Source organism: Hyperoodon ampullatus, assembly GCF_949752795.1.
Source record: "Hyperoodon ampullatus genome assembly, chromosome: 2".
NCBI classification, from domain to species: domain Eukaryota; kingdom Metazoa; phylum Chordata; class Mammalia; order Artiodactyla; family Ziphiidae; genus Hyperoodon; species Hyperoodon ampullatus.
The window spans coordinates 144160628-144183741 of NC_136915.1; the positions used below are offsets into that span (position 1 = coordinate 144160628).

Here is a 23114-nt window from a genome sequence, read left to right on the forward strand (position 1 = left end):
ACCTTTAAAGTACACAACTACATCTAGAGGGAATTTATCCAGATGATTACCCTTAACATAAACAGAACATGTAAGATTTGGAAAAAGTAGGCATATTAGAGTGGATTCATTGATAAGTGGGAGCATGTAGCTCACTGTACTTCTTGGGCTCAGTGGTTCATTAACATTTCCCAGTCTGTTTTGAGGTTAGATGTAGCCATGACTGAATTATTGACAAGGGATATGAATCTGAGGGAATGTGCACTGCTTCCAGGCCTAGTCCATAATCATCTCCTAGGCATAATCCTCCTTTCCCTTCCCTCTCCCACAACCCCTGCTTGATGCAGATGAATGCAGCAACCTCCAAAACTACACAATGAAGGTGCCAGAGCCGCAAGACAGAAGACTGGATCCCTGAATCACTGCTCAAGAGTGTGATGTGGCAATCTGCTACACCTGATTTAGACAAGTGAGAAATAAACCTTTATTTTTATGACAATAAGTCATTATTTGTTCGGGTTTGCTTCACACAGCAGCTAACAATACCTTAAATAATACAATATGCTGACTAATTACTTCCTAAGGAAGCAGAAAAACACTAACTAATGACATAAGATAGAGAAGAGATATATGTCAACATGGAGGGAAGAGTAGTGGCAGAAGTAAAATGTTAATGACAGAGAAATCAGCAAGGATTCTGAACTCTGGTTAATGAGGAGTTGAGGTGGGTACCTGAAAAGTGTACAATAAAAAGAGAGGGGTGGGCTTCCCTGGTGGCGCAGCGGTTGAGAGTCCACCTGCCAATGCAGGGGACGCGGGTTCGTGCCCCGGTCTGGGAAGATCCCACATGCCGCGCAGCGGCTAGGCCCATGAGCCATGGCTGTTAAGCCTGCACGTCCAGAGCCTGTGCTCCGCAACGGGAGAGGCCACAACAGTGAGAGGCCTGTGTACCACCAAAAGAAAAAAAAAAAAAAAGGAAATATAATTTTATTGTGTAATAAGCCTTTACTGCAAACATTATTGATCATAAAAATGTAAATTCTGAAAACTAAAACTGAAATACAACTATACAGAGGAAATAGGATGTGGACAACTGCATGAAGAGGATGAAATAATATTATTTTCATAGTGATTAAAATTATTGAATTTATTATTTACTTTTACTGATTGGTTTTACTCAATAAATGTACTCACATTCACTTAACATGTATTAACTAGTTTAATCCTCACAACAACACACAAGGAAGACAATACTGTTATCCCATTTCATAGATGAGGACAGTGAGATACATAAGGTTACCCAACTAAGGTCAAACAGTTAATAAGTGGCATGAAGACAGTATTAGAACCCATGAGTCTTGATTCTAGAACCATATACCTAACCAATATGATAATCCACCAGAACTAACTCTTTACTTACAAGAGCAGGAAAACAACAGATGCCTAAATATTTTCAAAAGCAAGAAATAGAGACACTTTATTCAGAATATGAAGGTAAGCAGGAAAAAAGACAGCTAAAAGGGTTAAGAGCCTTTGCCTCTGAGAGTAGGTTGGGTGGAAAGGATGGAAGGGCTAAGAGAATGCTCTTATTAACAATGTAAGAAGCATTACTTTGATTTAAAATCAGAGCTTTAACTTTTAAAGAAAAGAGATAATTAAGACAAATGTTACATACATCATAATTTTGCTTGAATTCAGACTTGCTGCAGCTTCCCTTTTAAAAGTGGATCTAACACAAACCAACACAAGTTCCTTTGTAACAGAACACTTTAAGGTGAAATTCAACTATACCATTTCTATTCGCTTAGTATACAAACTATGGCTTGTTACCTTGTCGACTCTCTAATTGTCAAAATCCCAACCCCTAGAAGAACCACTAAATTAAAACTGACTGAGAACATTTATTCCTGCATGATGCTTTTAGTTGAGAAAATCAAACAATTATCCTTGGCAGAATGCAAGACAACCATTAAGTGTGTATTTTAAAATTAATTCCAAAGATAATAAATTCATTAAGATAATAAACTATTCATGTTCAACAACTACAACATAAACATCTTTTTAATGTTTACATGCAAATCTATATTCTCATTAATCCTGTATTTGGTCTTCTCTTTTCTACCTAAACTCACTTCCTGGGTGATCTCAACTAGCCTCACTGCTTTAAATACCACGTACCCCCAAATTTATCTCCTACTCTGACCTTTCTCCTGATTTCCAGATATCCAACTAACTGCTTTCCTGATATCTGTGATAAATAGGCACCTCAGAGCTAACTGCCCAAGACAGAGTTCCTGATTTCTGTGCATCATCACCCCTGCCCCAGCAGCTCCTCCCTCAGCCTTTCCCATTTCACTTAATAGCACCACCGTTCAGAAGTGATGCCAAAACCTCTTTGTCTTCCTCTCTTACCCTTCCGCCCCCCACCCATATTAATCTTTCAAGTTTTGTCAATTCTACCTGTAAAACACATCCTAAATCTAAGCATTTCTCAACTTCTCCACAACTAACATCATAACCCAAGCCCCATCATTTCTTACCTAGACTATTTCAATAGCTTCCTAACTGGTCTCCTTACTTCCACGTTTAACCCCCTACTGATCATGTTATTACCAACAAATCACATCACTCCCCTGCTTAAAACCCTTTTAGCACCCTATTGTGTTTCAAACTAAGCACAAACCCCTTACTATGGCCTATAAGTCCATACAGGATCTGGATACCATCCATCTCTCCTCTTATTTTGTGAGGCTTTCCACACTCACTTACTCACTCACTACTTTTCCAGCCATACTTCTTTCGACATCTTGGACATGCCAAGCCTTGTTTCCACCTCAGAACACTTGCATTCCCTGTTCTCTAACTATGACCTTCCCTGACCTTCACACTCCAGCTCCTTCTCATCATGTAGATATCAGCTTAAATGTTATCTCCTCAAAGAGTCCTGTCCACACACACACACAAACACACACTTTCTCTCTCTCTCTCTCTCTCACTCACTCACCATTGTGTTTGTTCTTTGGTCTTAATAGCATTTATGGTTAGCTAGAAAAATCCTATTTGTTTATTGTCTGTTTCCCATCAGCCCCAAGAATATAAGCTACAGGAGAGCGGGTAAGTTGTTTTATTCACCACAATATCTCCAGTACCTAGAACAGGAGCTGGCACTTAACCACTTGCTGAACAAATTAAATATACAAGAATACATAGACACACAAGAGGAAGGTAACACAAGAAATTCAATCCCCTACCTGCATAACCAGCAGGCATTCTATAGGCTTTTGGTTTCCATCAACTACACAAGGAGAAAGCTGACATGTGGACCTCTAAAACTGGATCCCTGCCTGCCACTGCTGCCTCTTTCATGGCACTGCAACCCATAAACCCACATCATCTCTTCCACCAAAGAGTAAAATGCTACTGGAGGATAGAAGACATAATAAAATAGCCATAGAAGCCAACTCAAAAAGGAAAAAGAAAAAAAGAAAGGATGAAAAGCCAGCCCTTGTCTGCCACTCTAGGACCTTAGACTCAGGGGTTGGTGAGACAGAGACGGAGAGGTTACAGTGCCACACAACTGGTAGGACCATATTACTAATATGGCCTTTCCCTTCAGATTTTAGACTGTTTTATTCACCCTAAGTCAAGAAAGGGATGAGAATACCCAGGGGGGCTTGGGTCTCCTCTACACATGGAGAAAAAATAGGGACAATGCCAAGCAACTTATAGTAAAACTATAGTACAGATGCAGTTTTTCTTTAGTGTCCTCTGTTTAGATTGCCCTTGGCATCTATGACCTACCCATCCTGGACAGCGTCCTAGACTGTCCCACTTCTGCTTTCCACCCATCTACCCAACCCCTTCTCCACAATGTCCTGGGTATCATGCCTTCAGGTCCATAATTTCCCACTTTCCACAATTAAAGTGAAATATCTGATAAACTATGGTAATATGTTTAGATTCAAATGCTAGAGGACCAAGGAATAACTCTCCATCTTCTCTATCCACATAATACATTTTGAAATGAATTTCTAAAGATCAGATATACTGTAATTATAGCAAATGTCAGATGAGAGACCATGGGACACTGATAGGAAAAACATTTCAGATGAAGCAGGTTCTTCCAGTGTCCTTTAAATCATACCATGCAAACATTTATATACTTTATAGACAGAGGTTAAAGAGATACTCAACCTCTCTTATAGGAGAAATGAAAATCTGAATGATGCAGAACTACAATTTTTTACTTACCAGATTAACAAAAAAATCCACAAGTTTAAGATACACTCTGTTGACAGAGCTGTGAATTCATATATTTCTGGTGGGAATGCAAAATGGTACAGTGCGTAAGGACAAGAATTTTGCAATTTCTATACAATCATGTAAGAATTACTCTTGGACTCAGCAATCGCATTTTAAGATAAATTTACTTAAAAACAGACCACTAATAACAAATGTACAACAGTATTCATTGTGACGTTATGCCAACAGCAAAAATATTAAAACAAAGCAATTTCCACTGGTAGGAAATTAGTTAAATAAATTATGGTATGTTCACAGAATAGAGCACAATGCAGCCAGGAAGAGGACTAAGAGATCTCTACCTACTAATTTGAATTCAACTCTGATGTAAAGTTAGGTTTTTTTACAAAAGCAAGATATAAAACAATATACATATATTTCACCTTTTGTAGAAAAAAAAAGTTATACATTTCTTATATTTACCATATATATGTATCACGTATTTTTCTATATTATTTATAGACAATTAAATCCAGAATGTGGGACATCCTAAAATCTACTAAGTTGGTCTCTTAAAAAGTATGCATAGGGTTTCCCTGGTGGCACAGTGGCTGGGAGTCCGCCTGCCGATGCAGGGGACACGGGTTCGTGCCCCGGTCTGGGAGGATCCCACATGCTGCAGAGCTGCTGGGCCCGTGAGCCATGGCCGCTGAGCCTGCGCGTCCGGAGCCTGTGCTCCGCAACGGGAGAGGCCACAGCAGTGAGAGGCCCGCGTACCGCAAAAAAACAAAACAAACAAACAAAAAAACTGCATAGCTGCAGCAAACATAGAAAATGAATATAATTGTTGAATTTAGGTGAGGAGTCTATATGGGTTCACTATTTTATTACCTTTTCTGTATGTTTGAAATTTTTCATGATTAAAAAAAGAAAAATGTAACTTGAGATATATTAATACCCCTTAATGTCTTCCCATTTCATTTACAGTAATGTCAAAATACTTTCATGACCTACAAGACCCTATACAACCTAGACCTCTATTTATTACTTGTCTGGCTTTATCTATTCCTTTCTCTGTTACTCTGTTCCAGCCACACAATGGCCTTCTTTCTGTTCTTCAGGCAAGCCAAGCACACGCCTGCCTCAGGGTCTTTACACTTGTTCCTTCTGCCTGGAATGCTCTTCCCTCAGATATTGGCATGGCTTACTTCTTTCACTCTAATCATTCTCAACCTTCTCAATAAGGCCTTCCGTGAACACCCTAAATTCCTGAAGAGATAAGCCACAAGCCCTATTCCCTTTCCATGATTTACCTTTCTCCATATCACTTATCACTGCCTAATATAGTGTACACATTACTTAATTATTATCAGTCGCCTTCCCCTAGAAAATAAGCTCCATGAGGGCAGCCATTTCTATGTTCTCTACTCCCAGCACCTTTAACAGCACCTGGCACATATACATTAGTAAAATTTAAAAATATATCAGAAGTCATTATGTAGTTTGAACTCTAACTTTCATTGCCCATATGCAGTGCAAACAGCATCTCCCATTTTGTGTCTTGTTTTTTTTTTTTCCTCTGCTTACAGTATCTCTTATGGTAGAAAAGTTTTAAATTTAAAAATGGTACAATTTATCAATCTTTTCCTTCTGGGTTCTGCTTTCTGTGACTCAAGAACTTGTTTTCCACACTGAAATCATATTGTATACCAAATATTCTCCTGAAAGTTTTAAAGTTAATCCAAATAGAACTTTAGTTTAAAGCATGAGGTACAGACCAACTTTTTTTTCCCCATATGGATAACCATTTGTCCCAGCATCATTTAATAAGTATCCAACCTTACACCACTGAATTGTGATATCACCTTTTACATAAATTTCCGTGTAAATGAGTATCTCTTTCTGTTCTCTCTATAGTGTCTGATTAGACTATTTGTCTGTATCTGGGCCAATTCCATACTATCTTAATTACAGTAACTTTACAACCAGCTCTGGCTATCAGCAGGACAAATCCCTGAAGCAGAGATGACTAACTGCCTCCAATATCCATTCTCTCTCTCCTCGTTTTAGTTATGGAATCAACCTCTGGATTTTGCTTGTTCTGCTCTGGCAAAACTATTCTAAGCTTCCCTTGCAGCTAGATATGACCACATGACTAAGTTCTGGCCACTTACATGTGAGTAAAAATTATGTGTTTGCAACTCCTGAATCACATCCTAAAAAAGAGCTACTTTCTCCCTTTCCCTTTCTGGGGACTGGAATGTAGACATGGTAACTTCAAACGTCCCAAGGAAGACAACATCTAAAAGACATCAAAGCAAGATAGAAGGAACTCATCAAGTATAATCACCTAATTCCATCCTGCCTATCAGCTTGGACTTTTACATGAGACAGAAGTAAACCTTTCTTGTTTAGCCACTTGGTCTCTGAGAAGCAACCAAATGAGTATCTTATTAATACATATCCACCACACACCCATGTTCCTTACCTGAAAGCTAACTTAGTTCTTCTTGACTATTTGCTCTACCATATACATTTAAGAATTAACTTGTCCACTCCCTGAAAATTCCTAATGGGATTTAGATTAGAACTGCACTGAATTCATAGATTAATTTGGGGAGTACTGCCAATTTAAACATACTGCATATTTTTACCCATAAAAATTATTTATCTCTTCATTTACATTTCTTCTTTTAAGTCTGTATATAAACCTTTTTAGTTTTCTGCATAAAAGCCATACATAACTTTTGTTCATTTTGTTCCTGGGTATTTACAGATTTCATAATACTCTAAAAGAGATCTTTTGTTGCATTTTCTAATTTTTTGTTACAGGAATGTAACTGATTTTTATATAATGATCTTGTATTGATCAAATTTACTGAACTCTTATTCTATTAATTTGATTATAGAGTCTTCTGGATTTCCGATATTGATTATCAACATCACCTATGAATACTATTAGCATTATCCTTTCCTTTTTAATCTTATACTTTCTGTTTCTTCGTCATGGCTTACCATACTGGCTAAGATCTCCAGCATAATGCTGAATAGCAACATTCATACTTCTAATGCTTCATCATTAATATTTAGTTTATTATCTATTTTTGACAGATACCCTTCATTAGGTTAAAGAAGTTTCTTTCTGTTCCTAGTTTAAGAGCTTTTATTATAAATGAGTAATAAATTTTATCAAATGCTTTTTCTGCTTCTATTGAGGTGCTCATATGATTAACATGGTAAACTGTATCAGTAGATTCCCAGGCAACATTTTGAGATGAACCAACTTGTCATACATCTGTATGTTTTCTTCCTCAAAACATTGCTGGGTTTGGTTTGCTAATTCTTATATTCATATTTCTAAGTAAGATTAGCATGTATTTCCCTCTTTCACACTGTACTAGTCTGAATGAGTATTGAGGTTATATTCTAGTCTCATGAAGTAATTTGGGGTAATGTTCCATTTTTCTTAGTCTCTGAAAAGTTTTAATAAGACTGGGTTCCTTTTTCCTTTGAAGGCTGGAAAGTAGTTGCCAGAAAAAATCATTAGTGATTAATTCAACTTCTCTATGAGTTTAAATTATATTTTTCGCTGAAATTGTCCATTTCATCTATGACTTCAGTTTTGCTATCAAAAAGTCATTAACACTTTTAGGATTTTTGAAAGCTCACTTGTAACTGCAATTATATCCACTCTTACAAGCCTAATATTATTTACATGTTGCTTCTGTCTGATTGTCTTAATTATCAATGCTGGAGATATTTCTATTTCATAAGTCTTTTCAAATTACTAGCATTTTGCATACCAATGTTTTCTTAGGTCAGTCTCCCAAATAAAAACAAAAATAAACAAATGGGACCTAATCAAACTTACAAGCTTTTGCACAGCAAAGGAAACCATTAAAAAAAAAAGAAAAGACAACCTACAGAATGGGAGAAAATATTTGCAAATGATGCGACAGGGGCTTAATCTCCAAGATATACAAACAGCTCATACAACTCAACAACAAAAAAGCAAATAATCCAATCAAAAATTGAGCAGAAGACCTTAACAGACATTTCTCCAAAGAAGACATACAGATGGCCAGTAGGCACATGAAAAGATGCTCAACATTGTTAATTATTACAGAAATGCATATCAAAACCACAGTGAGGTATCAACTCACACCTGTCAAAATGGCTAGCATCAAAAAGTCTACAAATAGGGCTTCCCTGGTGGGGCAGTGGTTGAGAGTCCGCCTGCCGATGCAGGGGACACGGGTTCGTGCCCCGGTCCAGGAAGATCCCACATGCCGCGGAGCGGCTGGGCCCGTGAGCCATGGCCGCTGAGCCTGCGCGTCCGGAGCCTGTGCTCCGCAACGGGAGAGGCCACAACAGCGAGAGGCCCGCATACCACAAAAAAAAAAAAAAAAAAAAAAAAAAGTCTACAAATAATAAATAGTGGAGAGGGTACGGAGAAAAGGGAACCCTCCTATACTGCTGGTGGAATGTAAACTGGTACAGCCACTGTGGAAAACAGTATGGAGGTTCCTCAGAAAACTAAAAATAGAATTACCATATGATCCAGCAATCCCATTCCTGGGCACATATCTGGACAAAACTATAATTCAAAAAGATACATGCACCCCTATGCTCATAGCAGCACTATTCCCAATAGCCAAAACATGGAAACAACCTAAATGTCCATTGACAAATGAATGGATAAAGAAGATGTGGTACATATATACAATGAAATACTACTCAGCCATAAAAAAGAATGAAATAATGCCATTTGCAGCAACATGGATACAATCAGAGATTATACTAAAAGTGAAGTCAGTCAGAAAGGGAAAGACAAATACCATATGATATCACTTATATGTGGAATCCAAAATATGGCACAAATGAACCTATCTACAAAACAAAAAGAGATTCATAGACAGAGAACAGACTTGTGGTTGCGAAGGGGGAGGGGGGAAGGGAGAGGAATGGACTGGGAGTTAGGGGTTGGTAGATGCAAACTATTACATTTAGAATGGATAAACAACAAGGTCCTAATGTATACCACAGGGAACTATATTCAATATCCTGTGATAAACCATAATGGAAAAGAATATTCAAAAAAAAGAATGTAAAAGTAAATAAATAGGGCTTCCCTGGTGGCGCAGTGGTTGAGAGTCCGCCTGCCGATGCAGGGGACACGGGTTCGTGCCCCGGTCTGGGAGGATCCCAGGTGCCGCGGAGCGGCTGGGCCCGTGAGCCGTGGCCATTGGGCCTGCGCGTCCGGAGCCTGTGCTCCGCAGCGGGAGAGGCCACAGCAGTGAGAGGCCCGCGTACCGCAAAAAAAAAAAAAAAAAAAAAAAAAGTAAATAAATAAATTTATATTAAAAGCTAAAAAAAAGAAAGTACTAGCATTTTGGCTCTCTTGATCCTCTTACTGTAACTGTTTCTATTTCATTAATTTTCTTTTACCCTTAGTGTTTCCTTCTTTCAACTTTCTCTGCACTTATGAGATAGCTCTAACTTCTTGCACTGAATACTGATCTCATAAGTTTTCATTCTCTTCTAACTTAGGCATGTAAGGTTTTTTGATTTTCTTAAAAATGGCCCAAAATTCTTTGGCACTATTCCCATTAAGAAGTAGGGCCTATGTCTCCTCCCTTTGAATGTTGGCAGGCTTGTAAATGCTTATGCCAATGTGGCAGAAGTGGTACCATGTGTGTACTTCTAAGATTAGATCATAAAAAAGTGATACATCATCTACCTTATCTGTTAGATCTATGACCACCATGTGAGAAGCCACTAAATATATCTACAGCTCTCATTTTCAGTTCCTGCTATTTTTTAATAACAACTTTATTGAGATAAAGTTCACATACCATAAATTATATCCTTTTAAAGTGTATAGTTCAGTGGTTTTTAGTATATTCATAGAGCTGTGCAACCATTACTACTGTCTAATTTCAGAACATTTTCATCACTCCAAAAAGAAACTCTGTACCCATCAGTAGTCACTCCATTCCCTCTTTCCCCCAGCCCCTTGCAACCACTAATCTACTTTGTCTCTTTGGATTCACCTATTCTAGACACCTCATATAAACTGAATCATACAATACGTGATTCATATAAATAGAATCATACATACTTTATGTCTATCTTCTTTTACTTATAATGTTTTCAAGGTTTATCCATGCTGTAGTATAATCAATATCTCATTCCTTTTTAGTGCTGAATAATATTCCATTGTATGGATATACCACATTTGTTTATCCATTCATCAGTTCATGGACATTTAGGCTGCTTCTACTGTTTGATTCTTATGAATAATGACACTACAACTATTACTATACACGTTTTTGTGTAAACATGTTCTCAATTCTCTTGGGTATGTACCTAGAAATAAAATTTCTGGATTATCTGGTAACTCTATTTTTAACTTTTTGAGGAAGTGCCAAACTGTTTTCCAAAGTGGCTGCACCATTTTACAATCCCACCAGTAATGTATGAGGTTCCATAACCTCATAATAATTATTATAATAAATTAACAATATTTTATTTAATGATTATTAATAATAATTCATCAACATTTATTATTGCCTTTTTGGTTTTAGCCATCCTAGTGGGGGTGAAATGGCATCTCAGTGTGGTTTTTATTTGCATTTTCCTAATGACCTTCTACACTGTTAAACCCTGAGGGTTCCCTAACTTTTCTGTGGGCTCAAAAACACATTTAAAGGTATGCTTGCTATATTTTCTCTAGCAGTTTCGGGTGTTTTACAGCAGAAATTTTTATATGATCAAGTTCAAAATATCGCTGAAAAAAAGAAATCCCTGTTTCTTTAACCAGTCATTACATTTAGAATTTTGCTTGCATAAAGAAAGTATTCTATAAATACCTTGTAACTAACTAGTAGGCATCAGATTAAATTATTCAGGATCAATTCACCAAATCCACTTCAATCATTCATTTATTAACTCCAATAACATCTATCATATGTCCTATGCTCTTTCAGGCACTGGGGATAGAGCAGTGAACAAGTCCGTCAACACTAATGCCCTCTTAGAGCTTTTATCGTAATGGAGGAGACATACAGCTCCTCCCCGCAAAGTTAATAACTATTTAGGTGATAACTGCCAATTAAAATAGATGTTATTAAATAAGGAGGGTGATATCATTGAGATTAAGAATAAAAAGGATAAGGGGGTGACTTAAGACTTATGTCAGTAGGGAATGTGTGACTGCAAAGGAAAGAACTAGAGGAATCAGTCATTCAAAGAGCTGGTGGGGGAGAACACTACATGGATCAGCAGAGGCAGAGTTCAAAGTGATACGCCTTGAAATGGAGGAAGGGACCACAAGCCAAGGAAGGCAGATCATGGCCCCGAGATGATGGAAAGGTTCAGGAAACAGATTCTCCCCTCAAGCCTCCAGAAGAAATGTCTGCCCTCAGCCCAGTGGAACTGACTTTGGACTCTCACCTCCAGAACTGTAAGAGAATAAATTTGTGTTGTTTTGGCCACCAAAAGTTGTGGCAAATTATTACAGCAACTGAAGGAAACGAACACGGATTTGGGTACCTGAAAGTGGGGTGCCACTAAAACAAATACCTAACGATGAGGAAGTTAGGTATTTGTTATGATTAAGTAATTGGAATTAAGTAATGGGAGGAAGTTTGAAGAATTTTGAGGGGCACAACTGAAAAAGCCTAAATTGCCTTGAACAGACTTTTAGTAGAAATATGGATGTTAATGACCCTGGTAGTGAGGACTCAGAAGAAAATGAGGAGCATGGTACAGAAAATCCATATCGTATTAGATCTAGAATACCTAAATAGTCATAAACAGACCACTGGTAGAAATATAAATGTTAAAGGTGCTACTGGTGAGAGTGCAGAAGGAAGTAAAGAACATAGGAACATGTTATTGGAAACTGGAGGAAAGGAGGTGCTTGTTACAGAAAGATTAGCTAAATCATGTCCCACAATTATATGGAAAGTAGAACTTGTAAACAACAAACTTGGATATTTAGCCGAGGAGATTTCCAAGCAAAGTGCTGAAGGTGCAGCCTGGGTTTCTTCATGCTGATCGTGGTTACATTTGAGAGGAATGAGATAAAGTGAGGGAAGAACTGTTAAGCAAAAAGGAACCAGTACTTGATGATTTGGAAAATCCTCAGCCTACCCAGACTGTAAACTATGCTAAAGTCAGGGATTCAATGTTAAGAAAGTGTGCTCTGGAGACAAAGCCAAAGTGTGGCTAGACAACCTTTTGCCAGTGCCTCAAAATGAACAAAAGGTCACACCGTTCAGTGACACAGAGGGCTCTCTGAAGAGATTAGACATGTGACTCATGGATCTCCTCAGACGTCCCGGCAGAAGCCAAAAACAGAGATGGAATCATCCAGGAAAGACATGTGGAGGGGTGCCTTGTCTTATGGAAGGAACCCACATAACGAACAGAGAAGACTCATGAGAATCTTTCCAGAGACTGTTATACCAGCAGAGCACCACCACCTCAGACTGAAAGGGACAAGAGCGGCCAAAATGAAAGAAGACAAACAGACCAAAATTCTACAGACAGGAAACAGGCTGATAAAAATACTCAGGTGCAGATATACACTACCCTTCCTGAAAAAGGAAGGATGACTCCAAGGGTAGAGTCTTAAATTCTGAGAGTGGAGCCTCAGACGTCAGGGCCAAGAGCAATAGAGTATTATTTCCAGGCCTTGAAACCAAATATATTTTTCCCAATTGGATTTCAAAACTGCTTGGTACCAGTGACTCCTCTCTTCTCTCCATTTTACCACCTTTGGGGTGGAAATGTCTGTAACCGTTACCCTGTTCCATCATTGTATTTGAAGTGCAGGTAACATATTTGCTAGTTTCACATGTCTAGAGATGGAGAGGAATTCTGAACCAGGATGGATCATATCCAGTGTTTCACCCATACCTGATGTAAATGATTTAGATGATGTGACTTCTGAGTTGATGAAATCTAGATGACATTTTGACGATTTACAGATGAGGCTTCTGAGTTGATGTTATAATGTAAGGTTTTGTAGATCAGGGTAAGGCACTTTGATTTTATTCTAGGTATAGCGGGAATCCACAGAAGAATTCCAATCAGCAAAGTGATATGACCTGATTTCAATGTAAACATTTAAATGTAAACATTTAAAAGGATCATTGATACGTACTGAAAGGAGATAAGAGTGTAAGTAAGGGAACCTGTTAGAAAACCATTACAGCAGTGTGAGCAAGAGAAGATAAGGACACAGACTACGATGATAACAGCAGGAAGGAAAAAAGAGGATAGATTCAAAATATATTTTGAAGGTAGAATTGACAAAACTTGCTAATAATAATAAATTAAATGCAGAAGATAAAAGAAAGAGAGAAATATGGATGATTCTTAAGTTGGGACTTGAGCAACTGGGTAGACTGTTCTATTTATTAGCTGAGATGGAGAAGAGTGAGGAAGGTATAGGTTCACGTGAGAAAATCGAGATTTGCATTTTAGACACGCCAAGTGTTTATTCTAACAGACATCCAGATAGAAATATCAAGTAAGTAGTTTGATATAAGAGCAGGAAGCTCAAGGACAGCTCAGAGCCAGATTCATACATCTGTATGGCATTTAGAACAACAGAACCAAATAAAATTAAACAGAAAGAATAGATGGAAAAATGAAGCAAGCGCAGGACCCAACTCTGGTATGTTCCAACATTTACAGGTCTGACAGAGGAGAGAAGCCAGCAAAGGAGACAGAGAACAGCCCAACAGGTAAAAACAAGTTGAACATAATGTTAGAGATGTCATCTTACCAGAACCATTGATACTAATTACAATTATTCCACTTGATATAACCTTCACAGGCTCTACTCTATGAAAGTCCAGTTTAAAATGCAAAAGCTTTAGGGACTTCCCTGGTGGTCCAGTGGTTAAGACTCCGTAATTCCACTGCAGAGGCGCAGGCTTGATACCTAGTTGAGGAACTAAGATTCCACATGTCATGCAGTGCAGCCAAAAAAATTTTTTTTTAATTTTTTAAATAAAAAATAAAATGAAAAAGCTTTAGCTCTGAGCATTCATTTTTAAAATATTCAAATACTTATGGAACTTCCACTAGAAGAGGACACTGAATGCTGAGGGGATACACATAGATTCAGAGACTTTTCCATTGCATAGCTGCCCTGTGATGATTTTTAAAATTTTAATCACAGATTTTAAATTCTTTAGGAAATTGGAAGAAGTGAAAAAGCTGGACTAATACAGAGAAATCTGGGCAAGGCATGGTCTGAGAACCACCTGGATAGGAATGGAGATAGCAGTAAAGAAAAGCAAGAAGAGGCATAATAAAAAGGTGTGTGTTCAGATCATCATCTATCACTACCTACACTATTTTCTCCACTGTAGCTTTCTGTTCCCCTTGTAGCCATGAAAAGCCCTCTACACATTTTATTTTCCTCCCCTCTAGCTATCTCTACTCTTGTCTTGATTCTCTCTTCATCTGACCACAGTTTTATAGTTTTTGATTTCAACTGATTTGCACGGTGTCTTTTCCTGTCCAAGTAATTTCTGTGTTTTAAAAAGTTTTCCTGGGCTTCCCTGGTGGCGCAGTGGTTGAGAATCTGCCTGCCAATGCAGGGGACACGGGTTCAAGCCCTGGTCTGGGAAGATCCCACATGCCACGGAGTAACTAGGCCCGTGAGCCACAACTACTGAGCCTGCGCATCTGGAACCTGTGCTCCGCAACAAGAGTGGCCGCGACAGTGAGAGGCCCGTGCACCGCGATGAGGAGTGGCCGCCACTTGCCGCAACTAGAGAAAGCCCTCGCACAGAAACGAAGACTGAACGCAGCCAAAAATAAATAAATAAATAAATAAATTTATTTAAAAAATAAATAAATAAATAAAAGTTTTCCTGGGACAAGGTAGTAACTATAAAATTATTTAAAACATTTTGAGCAAATCTGGATTAATATGTTATAGATGAAGACTAAAAATGTTTACAGAGGTGAAGAAAACAACATATAATTTGTCCCCTCTCTCCCCCATCTCCACAATCCTAAATTTGAGATTTCAGGGAACTGACTTCAATTTTCTCTTTTGTGGTACCAGACATATAGATAGATTACACTTTAATACAGGAAGGAGACGATTTTTAAATGAACAGCAATCAAAGGCAGTGACACGCAGATAAACTAGCATGATTACACCAAATTCACCTAAAAAAGAATTAAAAACCTTTTACTCAACTCTAAAGAAGCTGAGGCTTTTCAGACCTGTTGAAGACTTCCTAAAAGTATGCTGACATTCCCTGGTTTGTCAATCATAGCCACGTACCACAAATACTGACATTGTCTCAAACCTCCTTAGGGTGAAATGTTAGGGCAAGGAGTGCTGCTAGTTGGCCAGACTCAGGAGAGCCAACTCGGTTTTCAAGAAAGACGTAAGAAAAGGAAAGTCCCCCAAGTTTAAAAAGAGAAAAGAGTAGTACATTTATGAAGATTTCTTCCCCTGACCTCCCCTTTCTTCACACCCTTTCACAGGTGTGACTGCTTAGGAGTGTGGGGACTCCCAAGGTTTTCCTGATTCTTCCAAATCTAGAGAATACCTGATTCCTTGCCTCCCACCTAATAACTGAATTACCTTTCCTGGGGCCACCTTGTTCAACCACCCAGTTGTCAGGTGGCTCCTTCTAAGGAAGCATAGACAGTTGTTGGTGTCAAAAGATGTTGTGGTCTTTGGACATGTTCCCGATTTGAATTTCAACCAACTCCTCACATCTCTCTGATGGGGTACAGTAATAGAACAGAAGTCAATGGGAGATCAGCATGCACTCAGATTCCAGATTCTGAAAGGGAACAAAAATCAAACCCTCCATTCTTTGCCTCTTCACCACATCTGATAACCAATATGCTAGAAACCAGGCTTTATCAGCCCATGAAAACTAAATATAAAGTAACAACTCTCAATAACCACATAATAAGCAGTATGTACTTGATGAATGGTTAAGTCTACAATACAAATAACAAATGTTAGTATTTATTAAATTTTATACTCTGTAAGTCCAAATTATCTGCCATTGTACTAAAATGTATCATACACTGTGAAGTGTTCATTTTGTATTTAAATATCCATGCAGAGCACTGACTCACCTTTTCTAATACAGATAAGTTCATGTACTCCACAGGTTCTTTCTCCACCTGTTAAGAAAATTTTTGTTAGAAATTAAAACCAGATCATAACCTGAGTTTGACTGTTACAAAAAACTGTTTTAAATTAGCTTCTAGGAATGGGCTCATAAAAACGTTTCCTAATTCTTCTCCTTAAACTTACCTATACAAATATGATAAATCTGATACGCAGAATCTTCCTGAACCCATAAATCAAGGTCTTATAAAGTCTTGGAATAAGGAAGCTCCACTCAAGTATTTTATTTTAAATGGCAAGCTTCTCAAGAGCAGAAATCATAGCACCATTTCCTAAGCATCTCTTTACATCATCTAGAAGGAAAGAATGCAAGGAAGACCCACTTTTGTATCTGAGCCTTAATATATACAGGTAAGTTATTATGGAAGGGTCAACTCCTTAAAGGCACTATTTATATTTTATCACATATACTCATATTGTGATCTTTCCCCATTCTCCACCTACCCACTCTTATAAATCTATAAGACAAATTTTATAAGTACTATGATGACAAAACTAACAAATTTAACCAAAAAATACTTTATCTTAATCATTATCAAAAATTACATTAGTTATAAGAGTAATATTACTTGTTACCATAAAAATAGGTATTTCCTTCACTCTAAAACATAGTGCCACTACCTGAAATGAATGTAAGCTGAATAAAATTCTGTAGTGTTCTATATATGCATAACCTTATAATTATGCTGAAAATTATGTTTAAACTTTGCATAATAAAAACATTAAATAATTTCATCATCTTACCTCATTACAGAAGCTTATTATGAACAGTTACTTTATAAGAAACAGAAATATCTTACAGCAATAACATGAGAAATAAAAACCATGATATCCACTAAAAAAAAAAAGTAGGTCATCCAGGAAGCAAGCTAAAAAACTAGAAAACAGTATTTCTATCACTAAAGTAGGTTAGAGCTACATTCTAACTTGGCTGTAACAATGCCGTTGCTTCTTTATTATCAACAATACAGACTAATCACTGTTATCAGGAAGACAGACTTAGCAAGAAACACATAACATAAAGTTATGATTAGAAAAGAATTATTATTCAGCAAACCTCAGTATAAATACAGTGAAACCTTATCAACTGGAATATTACCAATGAGTAATCACTGATCGGTTGCTGAAGGGGTAGAATGAACTATACCTATATACCACCTTATCTTTAAAAATGAGAAACTAGTCAAATGGCAGGAAGGGGAATATTTACCAAATTATAAGAAGAAACTACTTTCAAGAAATTTAGAAGAACCACATAATAACAACATAACTATAACGTATACTGACACCATCACTGATATTTTCATAGGCTACTTAGAAGCAGTTCTTATATAATCATTAAGACCTATTCTCCAGATGGTAACACTTATAACTTAGTTTGAGTTATCTACTTAATTCATGTAACAAGCCTGCACTTTTTAAAGCTTGTAATTGAAACTAGACTTCCCGCATATGTAATATAAATTTTTTAGGTTTTACTATACACACCTAATCTTCACTATAACTGCACCATTTTTACAAGGCTTAGTATTAACAATAACAAAAACTACTGTAGTCTAAACTTTTCTCAAAATTGCAAATGACAATGAAAGCTAACTCCCACTTTTAAAAGTATACAATTTATCTATATCAAATGAAAGAATTTTATAAATAAAAAGTTAAGTCAAATAATTACTATATTTAAAATTTATAGTCAATTGACAATTACATTTGTCAAAATATGCACAAAAATCACATAATTAGGAAAAGCAACTAATATTGAGCTCTACTCTTCTCGATATTTGTTCTGAAAATTCTAACCAACAAGTGAGATTTCACTGATGCACATGTCTAACTCAAGAGCAATCACTCTTATTACTGAAATAAAAAGGAATATTAAAGATAGGTAAATGTCAGACAGAGTAAAATTTGGGAGGGGAAAACTTACTTTTAAAAGTACAAAAGAAGAAACACAAAAAGTTAAATAAACTTTATTACATTATCAAACAATAAAATCAATATTCTTTTTATCCTCAACCCTTCCTAAGAGAGAAAGAGAGTAAGGAAAAAAATATGCATTGCATAGGTTAAATGTATATTTTTAAGGTACATGTTTGGGAATCAAAAGCCTTCAACACTTCTTCAATCTGAGATACAGTGAACTATGTACAAATTTTATGCCTTTTTCAAAACTTTCTAAAAGTAATCTGAAAAGTTTACAAGAGAAATGTCAGATTTGTAAGCAAAAGGCAAGTCACAGTAGGCATATCTTGACTTAGCTATGGTGGTAATCTGAAAGTGGTTTACTGATTTTAAGAGTATAATGCACAAGGGGAATGATTATTGACTTTTTAAACTTCAGCTTTTTGAGGTATAACCGACATAAAAAATGTTAAGATATGTAAAGTGTATATCATGGTGATAATCAAGTATGTATATCCAATACATAGGGGAATCATTATTTTTTATTTATTTTTACTGAGATAAACTGCCATACAACACTGTTTAAGGTGTACAACGTGTTGATCTCACACTCTCACATACTCCCGTAAGACTTTAGTGTAAGCTAATACCTCTATCGTGTCACATGATTATCTTTTCTTTTTTGTGGTGGGAACAATTAAGATCTAGTCTCTTAGCGACTTTGAAGTTTATATACATTATTGCACTATGCTGTGCATTAGATCTCCAGGACTTATTTATCAACTGGTTGTGAGTTGCCCTTATACAACATCTCCACACTTCCCCACCCTCCAGCCTCTGGTAACCACCCTTCTATTCGTTTTTATTTTATGAGTTCAGCTTTTTCAGAATCTACACATAAGTGTTATCATATATTTGTCTTTCTCTGACTTGGCATAATGCCTGTAAGGTCCATTCATTTTGTCACAAATGGAAGGATTTCCTTCTTACCCATAGCTAAATAACATTCCATTGTATGTATACATATACATGTATGTGCATATGTGTGCGTGTGTATCTCAAATCTTTATCCATTCATCTGCTGACAGACATTTAGGTTGTTTCCAATCTTGGCTACTGTGAATAATGCTACAATAAACATAGCAGTGCATACATTTCTTTGATATACTGTTTTCATTTCCTTTGGATATTTACCCAGGAGTGGGACTGCTGGATCATATAGTAGTTCCATTTGTAATTTTCTGAGGAAACTCCATATTGTTTTCTGTAATGGCTGAACCAATTTGAAGGAACGATTATTTACGTAATCAATTAGTCAATCTCTTTAGAAAAAGATGAGTTTTCCACTAAAATGAACAGTCAAAATGAACTCATATAAATACAATTTTTCACATACCAAATTACTTCAAAGACATAATAATAAAGACTTGGAAATCATATTAAAATGACTGAATATAAAATGACTAAAATTCAGAAATAAATTTGTCTAGTTCATTATAGATAAACAAACCAAGGCACTAACGGTTAAGTAACGTTGCCCAGTCACTAGTTAACTGTCACTATTTAATTGGCAGAAAAAAGTAATCGGAATACTATGTTTAATAGAGTGAAAAAGTAAACACTGACATTTCTTCATTTTTATGAAAATTATTATATTGCTTTCTAATTCTTTAAGGTAATTTAAATAAAAGTGAATTTCTCAAAACTATTTTTGGAGACAATACTAGCATTGTCCTGAAATAAACATCTCAGCAACATGGAAATGAGAAACAGAAATTGACAAGCTTAGTCAAAGTTACCATCTTTTCCCTCAGGCAAACCCATGTAGGAACATAATATAAACTAATCCTCTACAATTGGAATAAGTCAGGGGACAAGAGGACACAGATGTGTGTGGGTTCACACACGTGTGCTGTGAATGTCTGCATGTGTATGTTTGTATATGACTGTGCACATACTTAAGTGTGCCTGGGAACCAGCAATTCGCTTTAGAGGGGAAGGGATAGATATTATAGAGTATGTATGTACTTTTCACATGTCTACAGAAGGAAAATATGTAGTGATGTTATATTCCCATCAAAATACGCCCAGGTATACAAAAACGAAATTAAACCCAAACATTTGGTTCCTTTAAAATGAAACCTTTTTAAAACTGACTTTCTTCTTTCTGCCACGTTTACTTTGACCATTAGCCTAAATCACAATTTACAGCTTCTATTCTTCTATTAATTTCTTCTAAGTCAAACACTGCAAGACTACTTTAGAAATATCTTAAATTCCGTCTCATCTAAAGATTTCTCTCCAAAACACATGCATTAAAGTAGCCACACCCTTTTAATTAATGTCTAGCTCACATTAATAAACTGTTGTAGCTAATTCTTCAGCAGATATCTATACTTCCATAATAGGCATAAACTTTAAATATTTCCTATTAATGTTGCCAACTCCTCCCAACCAACTTAACCCATTTAGACTACAGTCCCTAAGCTCTAGACACTTTTTAGTTTGTCCCTATTTAAGTCATTCAAGGAATAACACCAATTTTAGTCCCCAGTGTTGTCCCAGTGTTGTTGAAAGATCATGGTTTGCACAGCATAGTAAATACAGTTTCTCTTTTGAGCCATACAAATTCCTATAAATTTATTCAATAATTTTTCTAACAGGTATAAGTTTTACCTTATAAAGTAAATTTACTGTTCACAAACGTAATCCATTTTTCCCACTTTTGACCACTCTTAATTCAGTTTTTTTGTTAATTATGTTTTTGACTCTTAGAAGCTCATTATTATAACAAAACCTTGAAGAGGTATATGCTCACAAGAAGGTAGTCTACTTAATTTAATTTTCTATTTAACTGAGAATACCTTTTATTTCCACTACTGCACCAGATCATTTTTTAAAGCTACTAATATTCATTACTGCATCAGTGAGCTCAGAATACTGAACATAATTTAATATTTCATTAAAATCCTCTATCTTTTGATGACTCAATATCAATTCCAATAACAGCCCTAACATGTGAAAATAGGAAACTGTACTGAATACACATATGGATCCTAAAAGTTTGTTTTTAAATAAATTCCTAATAACAGCTTGCTGTGTTGTCACTATTTCTTCCTCCTAAAAAATGAAAAATCAAGGATTCCAATTTGTTAGGTTTCAATTAAAATTTTACTACATATACATATAAAATATGTGAATATTCATTTTACTCAAAAACTTGGAATGTTTTTATTTACAGTAGTTTGATCAGCCTTATGTTATCTCTATATGCATGTTCACATTAAGTATTAACAAGTGAGGATCTGGGGAGGGTGGAGGTAAGAATGAACGTCAGCTGAATGGAAATCAAATTCATGAAGACAATCTACTCTACTACTACACACAGGCTATGGACAAACATTATAGTCATTTTAAAGAAAGCAACAATGCCAACAGTATTACTCAACAAATTGTATAAATAAGCCAATACTTGATTCTCTCTGCTTTCCACACTGGCATACACTGTTGCATTCTAATACTACTTAAAATATCAAAAAGTGAAATGCTTCTTCATACAAATATTTCTCTAGTGTTCCCTACTTTTTTCTAATTTTGTTTAATGAGTTAGAAAAGGAACCTAAAATAAACTGTAAATTACTCAAAAGTACTGTGAACAAATTTACCTAATATACAAACATGTCTTAAATCTCTGTGAAATATTAGACATTTTATTCCTGCCGAAAGCCAAAGGATCTCTTCTAGGAACATCACTGCTTAAACTGAACTCTAAATCTTCCAAATATAAACTGTTCAATAAATTGCCTTAGTCAGCCACAGACTGACACATAGGACTTTCTAATTATATTATCCCCTGTATACATTGTAATGATATAGCTTTAACAATAGAATGGAAAGAAGGAAAGGAGTGTGATGTTCTCCCTCAAGACTAATAATACAACATGTTTGTATTGTTTTTTTAAAATTGGTCCTTTTTTTTAAAAAATTTATTTATTTTGGCTGCGCAGCATGCAGGATCTTAGCTGCCCGACCAAGGATTGAACCCATGTCCCCTGCAGTGGAAGCACGGAGTCTTAACCACTGGACTGCCAGGGAAGTCCTGTATTGGGTTTTTTAATTCCACATTTCAAACGGCTTTTTTTTTTTTTTTTGCGGTACGCGGGCCTCTCACCGCTGCAGCCTCTCCTGTTGCGGAGCACAGGCTCCGGACGCGCAGGCTCAGCGGCCATGGCTCACGGGCCCAGCCGCTCCGCGGCACGTGGGATCCTCCTGCACCGGGGCACGAACCCGCGCCCCCTGCATTGGCAGGCGGACCCCCAACCACTGCGCCACCAGGGAAGCCCTCAAATGGCTTTTGAAAGCCCAAATCATGTCTTGGAAATTTTAAGAGTCACAACAAATCTACAAGAGCATCTCAAAATTGTACTAATGACTTAAAAAATACATGTGAAAGTGTGTGATAAACTGTAAGATGCATTATGAACAAAAAGTGAGTATACACACACACCGATTCTCTAATTTACCCTTCTTTCACAATTTTTAAAAATGCTACCCACAGATGTTAAGTACTTAAAGTTAATATATAGCAAGTTAACAATAAAGGTGAATATTTTTACCTCAGCAAAACATTCTGCAAGGAGTCTTATGATAATCTTATGGAAGAGACAGAAAAATACAGACTGGATGAAAGGGTGTAGGCCAGATCACTAAAGACTAGCTTTATCTTGAGGTTTTAAATAATTCAGATTCGCAGTTTACAAAGATAACTAGCAATTGTTTGAAAAATGGATTGGAATGAATC

The 23114-nt window shown here is 36.5% G+C and overlaps 1 protein-coding gene across 2 annotated transcripts in view; it reads right to left on the reverse strand.

The window, feature by feature from the left end:
• SYT14 (synaptotagmin 14) overlaps positions 1-16399 on the reverse strand; it is a gene marked incomplete at its 3' end in the record, with an annotated part of 227055 nt that extends 210656 nt beyond the window's left edge. For both annotated transcript variants that reach the window (XM_079697993.1, XM_079697992.1), the window contains exon 1: positions 16357-16399. The remainder of the gene's footprint in view (positions 1-16356) is intronic.
• Positions 16400-23114: the final 6715 nt, after the last annotated feature.